The 10,640-nt window shown below is 40.0% G+C and overlaps 1 protein-coding gene across 9 annotated transcripts in view; it reads left to right on the top strand.

The window, feature by feature from the left end:
• LOC101157835 (teneurin-3) overlaps window positions 1-10,640 on the top strand; it is a 324,490-nt gene that overhangs the window by 37,014 nt on the left and 276,836 nt on the right. The gene's annotated exons all lie outside the window — the stretch shown is intronic.

Raw genomic sequence — 10,640 nt, 5'->3', positions numbered from 1 at the left:
AAAAACTGAACATACCATTTTGCTGCCTTGATAAACCAATAAATGGGTCTAAATTTTACTTTCTTATTTTCCTTTTTCACACAATAAGGAAAACACTTGGATAGCTAATAAATCTTAAACTTTGAAGTTGTTTCTCTGGCAATTTTTTTTTCATGGAAATCAAAACAAATAAAAGACAAATAAGTTTTCTAATTGGAGTCAAATGATGAAGTATGAAAAGGAAATAGAATAAATAAATAGAGGAACTCACAACAAACATTAGGACAGAAGGGGCTGTTGGAGCCTCCAAATAATTAAGCATGATCATTCAGTGTGCTCAAAATGAGCACACACTGAATTATGTGGTGGTTCCAGGTGGAAGGTTTGCACCACACAGTTGTGTTTCCATGGTAATAGTCATCCTACTCATTTGGCTTTTCATGCAATGATGGTCCGACTGGATATGAGCGTGCTTGTGTGTTTTTTGGGTGGGGGTGATTTAAGGTGAAGACAATGAAATACCTTAAAAATTTCATTTGAGGTTATTGAATATGATATCAGATTGTGTACTTAATAAAGTTAGGGACCAAAATCAGTTGGCCAGTGAAGAAAGGGATGAAGACTACAGTAAAATTCTGTAGATTTTAGTTTTTCATTGACTTTATTTCAGGCTTTTTTACGGCTCTTAAATCTAAAATAATATGGATTATAACTTCTGATCTCCACGGGAAACAAAACGTAAACACATTTTTTTAACTTAATCTTTACAAATTAAAGTGTGCAAAGTCACCTGTGTTCAGCGCCCTGATTTTTAATTACAATATATTGTAAACCCACATTTTACAAGAGGCTTTTTCTAAGTTTTAAGAATTTGCATTATGTGACTTTATCATTATTTTATCACACAGGGTGAAGCCACTTTGCCTGTACGTGCACATTTAAGAGCTGATCTTTCTTTCAGCTGCACACTCATTTAGTTTCTACAATAAGAAATGGGGACATGCCACATGTGGAGGAGGTGGGGATTAAACTGCCGACCTTCCGTTTAGCAGCCGACCCCCGCTAACCACCACGTCATATCTGCCCTCCTGATAATTAGACCCTCTGTGTTTTCTTGTAATTGCTTACCTTCTTTCTGTTTTTTATGGAGCAGATTCACTGCTCCACACTATTCATCTCGCAGAAAGACATGATTCATCAGGAAATGTTACACTGCTGCTTTCTAGACTGCTAACAGATTGAATGATGTTTCACGGCTCACTAATGTTAGTCTGCTCAGGGTGAGTCATCTGTTTCCTGCCCCTGGCAAATAATCGTTGTTATTTCTTGGTGGTTAGAGTGCGATTTCCCTTTGATTTGATGTGTGATAAATGAGCAGGCACTCTTCCTTTTCTTCTCATGTTTTTATTCAAAGGTATATTTGCATTAATTGGTCATTTTGAACTTGTGGGCATTTTCTCTGGTGGCTTGGAGATTCCATCAGAGTCTTAAACTTGGCAATGGGGGTATGATCCAACGCAGAGGCAAAAGCAATACTGAGGTCGGTGATCTTGGGCAATAAAGGACAGTTTATAGTCACTATAGTCACTATCCCACCTCACACTGAAGCATTTCTATAGTTTTAGTTATGTGTAGTTTAGTTTATTTTTCCACAATGTGTCAAAAGTAACAAATCCCCTCACAATACAAAATGTGGAGAAAATGGACATCCCTGAAGCAGCTGTATAGTAAATGATATTTGCCAATCTCATGATTTAAAGACTTACTCCAATGAACATAGTGTTTTATGTGTTCTTAAAATGTTCTTTCTGATGATGGAGGACATAAATAAAAGAATATGCCTAAAATTGCATTTCTGGGTATTTCTTTATTCATTGTAAATCAGGGGAAAACGAAAAAAGCTTGTAGTTACTACGTTCAAAATACACCAAGCTGCCTGGGGGTGTGTGAGGCTGTAAGCTAGCAGGGGAGCATGTGAACAGAGAGCTCTCAACAATGAGGAGGGGCTGCTCCGCCTCAACCCATGCTTCAAGAGCAAGTTTTGGATGACCTACTGTCGCTCTGGAAAAGCTAGAAAACGACACAAGTTTTCTGATTTTGGCTAAAAACAACAGAATCATAATTAAAAGACCACTGGGAAACACTTTTACAATAGATCAAAAGATCGAAGTGGGACTTTAACAAGACTTGACCAAAACATCTCCTTTCTCTTTTCTTCTCCATAATAATTTCTCCTGTAATTATTTGTTTTCATCTCAACAAAAGCAACGGTTTGACACAAACTGAGCCGGGCTTAAACGCCGAAATAAATTCATTATTGTGGGCCAACATCAGCATCTCTCCAAGTTTTCTAAGAAAAGAAGTGTAATTTGCAGGCAAATCTGCTCATGGTTTACAAATATGCAGAAGTTGGTGCCAGAATTAAGCAAATTTGTGTACATAGCAAGAAAAAAAAACATTTAACAAAGTGGAGTTGCAGAATTATGTTCATTTTCAAAAAAATGTCAAATGGAATAGTGATGTTCTCAAATTGATGATAAACACAGACACTTTGAAGAAATGCTGTGCTTGTGGGAAAACCAATTAGAGAAAGTATCAGTTCAAGCTTCACCAGGCAAGGGCGCATTATAGTTTGGCAACCCGCATCATTATAGAGTTTGGCAAAACTGTTCCTACTGCTTTCGCAAATCAGTGCCTCAAGCCAGAGACAAAATAATCTTTTTGAAGAAAAAGGCATTACCGTACTTAAATTTGTTTTCTCCTAAGACACTGAGACTTCTGTACTTTGTACTAAAAAGTAACCCTGATTTCCTTTTTGGGCAAATTGTCAACGTAGGTTTTCTGAAATCAAAAGGCTCAGTGCCAGTCATCAAAGTAGCCAACTCAGAGTGTAATGATGCTGTAATGATGCTGCGACATCCCAGAGTTTGACAACATGCTTTGGTTGTGTTGGTGATCACAATATGTGTTGCAATCAGTTAAACGCCATTTACTGCTAACTCCTAACACCATTTAAAGACATTTTAATTCAAGGGCCCATATCATGCTTTTCTTAAGCCTTTCAGAGTAAACTATATCAATATATATCATAATATATTACCTTTGGCACAACAGAGAACAACTTTTTAATGAAATATAAGTTGTTTTCACAAGGTCATTTCCTACCTGGAAGTAAGACAACTCGATCTCTGAGGCTCTGCCTTTCTCTCCTAGTGGTTACCACCCATTTCATGATGTCAATTTAGAGCCGGCTTCGGCAGCATGTCTGCATTTCGCCCACGAAAACAAACAACATCTGAATTTTTGTAAAGATGGATGTGCATGTTGTGCACAGAAAAGGAAAGCGTTTAGCCGATCACTGCTAGCATGTGGGTGTTTGTGTTAGCCTGGGGGCGGGGCTGGCAGCGCCGGCTCTTCCCCACTTTGTGATGTCACAATGTGAGAACCCACTTGTTTTTGTGGATTGGGAGGGGCTGGTGCACAGGTCTTTTACAGGAATGCTCAGAAAAGCGTGAATGCAAGAGCACTAACCACTGCGCCACCGTGCACCCCCTCTATAGGCCATTTAATAGAATTGTAATCTGGCTGAGGCTTGCCTTGAACTATTTTCAAACTTTAGCTGCAGATTCTTTTTTTTAACCCAATGCCACAAACTTTCTCTAAATTCAGCGAAGTTTGACACCATCCCATTCAAAGTCAGTGGTATATTACAGAGCTCTGCAATCTGAGAGCGAAGTACTTTGAAAGAAACCTTTTTTTAGTATGAGGAGCTAGTGAAGCAAGGCCAAATGTCTTGACTGATTTTGTAAATTTACTCTTATATTTGTTTCCCACTTCGCTTTTCTCTAGAGTATTTCCATGGACAAGACATTTAACTCATCTACGCAAGTCCAACTGGATTCATAAAAATAGCAGCTCTGCCATGAATCCACTAACACAAGCAGTTAAAGTATTAATGGTGTTCAACCTCGGAAAGACATCTTGGTGTGCCCACATCAACCCATGTGGAACAATTGCTATGCATGCACCCTAAATATTACAAAAAGTATTCACAAGACTGTTATACTACATTAAATTATGCTGTAAACAACCTCAAAAAGGGTCAAATGTTTGTCACTGTGCCCAGCTGTTTTATGATGTATTAGTAATAATGTGCAAAGAAAAAAAACAATGTGGAGCAGAGTTAAGGGAGAAAGAAGGAGTACTGCTACTGCAGTGTGGGCGGACTGTAAGGTGATGCAGGTGTTATATTCCATATCAAAGACTTTGAGATGTGACAGGGTGACATGTCTCATTATCACTGCAACAGTGCCAACCAAATGCTCTCAGGAACTTCATCTCTGCCACAGACTCTCAGAAGCTCATAGAGGCCAGACTTCTGATTTCTCTATTTTCATTTATTTCTCTGCTTCCTTGCACACAAAATGTTAAAATTCATTATTTACTAAAGATAGGCATAAATAAAAAAAGTCAATGGGTAGCTTAAAGTAACCCCTGCTTTTTGCAAAATTACTGCAGAACAGCTGTTGGTGTTAAACATAAGAGTAAATTTGTTTTTTTTCTTTTAAACCAGCTGTTTATACTCACTCATTATCCACTTGCTTACAATAAAATGGATTACATATTTATTTAATAAATACATTTATTTCTTAAACTTTGAAAATTAATTTGAAAAAAAACTATAACTTTTGTTAAATTATTATTTACAGCTATAAAAATGTGAATATTGAAACATTCTACATTTGTGAAATGAAAAAGTATATTTTTTAATTATTATCAATATTCTTAAAGGGTGATAATCATGTTTTGATCATTGTCTCTACTAAACTCACACCCCAAGCATAGAGTTACATGAAATTGGATGATTTATGTCCATCTTCAGTATTTTGTGGTTTCTGGCTGTAATCAGACTGCCAACACATTTTCTGACTCATTGTTATTTGTCATCAGTGCAAAAATTTAGTTAATCGGACACCAAGTTGTGAGAGTAATAAATCAATGACTCATTTTCTCATGAGCACAGTTCATGCCCCACCTGGAATGTGCCAACGTACCCTTGGGGTTACACACACACAGCCCTGATTGGAAAATGCTGAGTGGCGTAATAATTATCTCTCTGTTAACATTTGGTCAATTTTATGGCTCATTTAAAGCAAAGCCTTTGATCAATGTCCAACCTGTTGAAAGATTGTATGTTTTAGTGATTGACTAAAATTTTGCGGGAAGTGTGCCATTATTTTTGTGATCTACAACACCTTCCCCTAACACGATGGTCCTGTTACATTTTAGTTCAATAAAACTACTGGAACTGCAGCAGCATATTGAATATGAAAATATTCCCTTGACACATGCTAATTTTCTTGTGCATAGACTGTAGGACTTGGGTACTTTTTGCATCTGATGATAAACCACGGGTGTGCTCCCTGGCTTTCATTAAAGAGGCGACCTCTTTGTCAGAATGGTGGTTATGGCATAAATAGTTGTTTATTCATTGCCATCAAGTACCTTCCATTGATGTGAATTAGTGTGTAAATTCCTGTAGAAAGTAGAAAGCTCTTCTGCTGATTAGTAAGAAAGTGGGTGCGAGCAGTGGATGGGGTGTGTGTGTTTTATCTAGTTTAGTATTTCTGTTTGTATCAAATTTAAAACTGCTCTATTTATATATTTTTTTGTTTTGTTTTGTTTTCATTACTTTGCTTTGCTATATTGCAGTAATCAACATTTAACTCTGACTACAAATTAATTCAGTACAATTTAGAACTTTCAGACGGTATTTAATGTCACATAACATGAAACACATGGAACTGTGTCCCACCCACGCACACACAACAGGAATACTAACAGGACAACTGCTGACATCACCAAAAAAACTACATGAAAGGAGGATCCATTAGCGCTCATTAGCGTCTTCAACAAATCAAACACTGTACATTTATAAAAATGTAAGAATGTAAGAATGTACATTTATAAAAATGTTTGAAGTTTTTCTGCCTATCAAGTTTGTATTTCCAAACTGAAAAATTACTAAATGTTCCTTTTACAAGTTTCCTCAGTTCAGAAACATCGTCAGCGGGTTGGAAACTGCGTTTGATTGAATCTTCATTCTCTGTCACATATTTGCGACTGGTTTAAAATTAGAATTTGTGATGAAGATTTTCCATTAATGCCAAAGTGGATGCTAACAATAGAATGCTAACTTCAGCCGCGTCCAACTTTTAAGGTGTGACGGATAATTAAAGCAAAATAAAACGACACAACCGTCGTAAAACTGGTATTTTCTAATTATAAACTTGAATCCATCGTGTCTGCATCTTTATTATTGTGAAATTATGTGAAACATTCTAGTTTCCTGGCGCATATAATGCAGAGCGACTTTTAACGTGGAAACAACTGTCTTCATAAATCCATACATTGAGGAGACTCCTAGTTTTGTCTGTAAAAAGTTTCTTTGGAGTTATATGCTCCTCTTTTGTTTCCTCATTGGCTCTTTTCTCTCATAAAAAACGTTCCAAACACTTTTTTTTGTTTGGCTTTTAACTTTTAGCTTTTGGCTGATAATTTAGCTAGCGCTAAGAATGAGTAGCTCCTTTATGTCACGCAACACGGCAAGACAGGCGGATCTGGTGAACAGAATCTGGTAGTTTTCCAAATTAAAAATTCCTTTTGAATCAGAAAACAAAAAATAAAAAAATGGATAAAAGAAAATTGAAAACAACTTTAAACCTGCTCAAATGTATTGAATGTCTGAAAACAAAGTTTAAAATATTTGCAAGGATCAAATAGTTTGCAGTGAGTCCCCCATAATAGAGGAGTTAAGAATCATGGGTGCCTAACTTTTTCTGTAGAGGAGAGGAAATGCAGCTACTCTATATCATCAGCTTCCAAACCTTAACTCTGGAAAGCAAACATTTGCTTCTCCATGACACTTGCTGAAACAAATCCTCTGCAAAGAAAAAGCTACGGTGGCCCAGAAGGGTCCCAACACAGCACATTAACTTTATACACAACACACTAACTTTACACACAACACATTAACTTTACACACAACACATTAACTTTATACACAACACACTAACTTTACACACAACACACTAACTTTACACACAACACATTAACTTAACACACAACACATTAACTTAACACACAACACATTAACTCACAACACAACACAATAGCTCACAACACAACACATTAACTCACAACACAACACATTAACTCACAACACAACACAATAACTCACAACACAACACATTAACTCACAACACAATAACTCACAACACAACACATTAACTCACAACACAACACATTAACTCATGGCCCAGAAGGGTCACAACACAACACATTAACTTACCTCACAACACATTAACTCACAACGGAAGTAAAGCAGCAATTGAAGTGCTTTTATTCTGAAATTTCTACTGGGCTGAGCAGCTAACTACCTAACAGAAAGTAATGTCACAGTGAGCTGTGGAGGGAGCATGTTATTGCTACAAGAGAAGCTAGCAGCAGTGTTGCCAGAAAGTTTGTCTTTACTACGGTTCTCCTTCCTCTAAACACACACAATATGAACACACACTCCTCCCTCCGCTCTGACACCCCCCTCTGTCGCTGCTCGCGCGCTCCTCTCCTCTCCTTTTTTCCGCTCCGTCCTGTGTGTGCGTGTGTGTTGGGGACTGCACGTGCCTGTGTGAGAGGACGGAGCGGAAAAAAGGAGAGGAGAGGAGCGCACGTGCAGCTCCCTCCACAGCTCACTGTGACATTACTTTCTGTTAGGTAGTCAGCTGTTCAGCCCAGTAGAAATTTCAGAATAAAAGCACTTCAATTGCTGCTTTACTTCCGTTGTGAGTTAATGTGTTGTGAGGTAAGTTAATGTGTTGTGTTGTGACCCTTCTGGGCCATGAGTTAATGTGTTGTGTTGTGAGTTAATGTGTTGTGTTGTGAGTTATTGTGTTGTGAGTTAATGTGTTGTGTTGTGAGTTATTGTGTTGTGTTGTGAGTTATTGTGTTGTGTTGTGAGTTAATGTGTTGTGTGTTAAGTTAATGTGTTGTGTGTAAAGTTAATCTGTTGTGTGTAAAGTTAGTGTGTTGTGTGTAAAGTTAGTGTGTTGTGTGTAAAGTTAGTGTGTTGTGTGTAAAGTTAATGTGTTGTGTGTAAAGTTAGTGTGTTGTGTATAAAGTTCATGTGTTGTGTTGTGACCCTTCTGGGCCACCGTAAAAAGCGGAAGAAATGATTTATAAAAGTCAGAATAAAAACAACACAAACTCTCGTAACTTCTTTTAACGTGTTCAACAAAAAGCACAAGTGTAAGTGATTTTCCACTGTATCTGCTGAGCCTTTAGAATGCTAAAAAAATCTCACCACATCTTTTTCAACACTCCTCCAAAAGAAATAAAAGTATCACTGTCTTTTAGTATTGATAACATTAAAATCAGTTCTAAAGGCAGAACTTTTTTCCCCCATTCCCTCTACATGTTTTGCTTTTTCATGGTTTAAAAAACCTTTGATATTCTTCAGGGTTTCTGACCAATCTTAATTTGCAGTGTGTTTATCCTGTGACACAACCAACCAAAAGTGTGTTCGAATCTGTTTTCAGGTTCTTCGATGTGCTTGGTAGCTTGATTTTGCAGCAGTTTGACTGTGTTCCCTCAACAGAAAATCATTCCTCGGCAGCCCGTAAGAAGATATGACCTTTAAAACAAGAACTTTATTTCAGATAATCACTTTATTTATTCCCAGAGTATAACAGATTAGGAGCGGTTACCATGGTAGCGCTACTGAAACCCAGTTTCAGCTGAGCTTTATCCTGAAGACTGAACCAGTCTGGAGATTACTAGTGTTGACTGTGCCTCAAGTTTTACCATTATGGAAGTGAGACATGTGCCATCGAGCAAGATCATTAATCAGTTCATGATTCCAAGATGATTGGAGCCAATTTTCTTTGAATTTTAGCCTTTTATCATGGCTAAACTGGGTTCTTTCCTAGGGGGAATGCAGAGCACTCGGATGCACTATGTGAGAACTGAATTAGTAAATCAAAAGTGACCACAACATCACAAAATCAATATATAATCTAATAATTATTTCAATGAAAATCCATCCAGCTAAGATCTCAGATGTCATACTACTTTTTAGGAGTCTTAAAGGTCTTGACAAATATCCAGTTTGATTGATCTAAAATTTCTACCAGCTGTCACCGACTTACCCCCTTCCTCATAGAATCTCATATTAGAGTGAGGGGGTGGTGGGTTTAGCCTGCGATGCACCTTGGGAGGAGGAGCTACTTGGCAGTGGTCCCCCTCCCATGGTTGCCGTATGGAATGGGTCCCCCCTCTCTCGGTTTTATTTGCACCTTAGACATGTAGGGCCATTGGTAGGGGGGGGTGCTTGGACATCTCTGCCAGCAAGCAGCAGATGTCCTCTTAGTGCCCTAACCGCCAATTTTAACTGCACCTTGGACATTTAGGGCCCCTTGGTGGGGAGGGTGATGGGACATAACTGTGAGTAATCAAGAGATGTCCTCTCAGTGCCCTACCTGCCAATTTTTACTGCACACCCTTCATCTCTCTAAATATACACTCCAACACACATATATGCACACACATACCCTCACAAACACACGCATTTCGCAAGGAAGATGGGACCTCGGAACATCTGTCCCCTACCCCATCCCCGGTAGGGGTACTGGACCCTTGGCAACGATGGCCGTGTCCCCTGGGTGCTGGTTTCCTGGGCCCGGCGGTCCTCTCTCCATGCAGGGAGAGGGATCCCTGAGCTTTCTGGCAAGGACAGGAGCCGGGGATGACATCACACCTGAGCCAGAGGTGTCCGTGTCCCTGTGGAGTGGGTTCTTGTCCTTGACCCTGAGCGCTGTGCCTTGCCAAATTTCCAACTGTGGCCGAGCCTGGTCGGGCCATGTTTACAACACCCCTTGTGGACCCCCTTTTCTCCTAGGTGCCCTCCTGGGCGGGGACGGCTGGCCCCTGCCTTGCTCCTTCTTGGACCAACCGTGGGCCGGGTGGGTGGCTAACTGGAGCGCGGAGCGGGTCTCCCTTTGGGGGTCCTGGCTCAGACCTGGGGTTGGGGCGGGGGGATGCCCAGAACTCCTGGGTGGTGATGAGGTTTTCGTCCGGGGTTGTGGGTGTGCTCCTCTAGGGCAGGGCCTTGCGTTGGGCCCTCCCGGTGCAGCGGGGGGGCTGCTCTTCTCGTTGGGCTGGAGCTGCGCTCTCTGGCCCCCCATGCCTCCCTGCTCTCTTGCTCTGGGGGCCCCCGTGGCGGTCCTGTTGGCCCTGGCCTGGGTGGCGGTGGTGGTCGCCCGGGGGGCGGTTGTTCTTTATCTGCTGCCGTGCAGCCGTTGGGGGGGTTCTGCCTGCCGCTACTGCTGGGGCGGGGGTCTTGGTGTGGGGATGGCTAGGCACTCTCCCGCCTTCTTTTCACATCCCCTCATCCATTTTAGAAGAACATAAACACTCACTAGAGCACAGGTGTTAACTCACCTTTACATAAATAGTTTGCGTGATTGAATGAAATATTTCGCTCTAGTTGGATTAAAGGCATAAGTATGCGTGTGTAAACATTATTTGTATTGTGTACATGTTGACATGGGAATATTTTTTGGAGCCAACAGGTATGTCTGTAACATCCGAGTATGTGTTTGGACAGG

This window comes from Oryzias latipes, chromosome 1 (assembly GCF_002234675.1).
Source record: "Oryzias latipes chromosome 1, ASM223467v1".
In the NCBI taxonomy this organism is placed as follows: Eukaryota; Metazoa; Chordata; class Actinopteri; order Beloniformes; family Adrianichthyidae; genus Oryzias; species Oryzias latipes.
The sequence above is the reverse complement of the archived record's forward strand: the minus strand, read 5'-3'. Positions and strand labels throughout refer to the sequence as shown.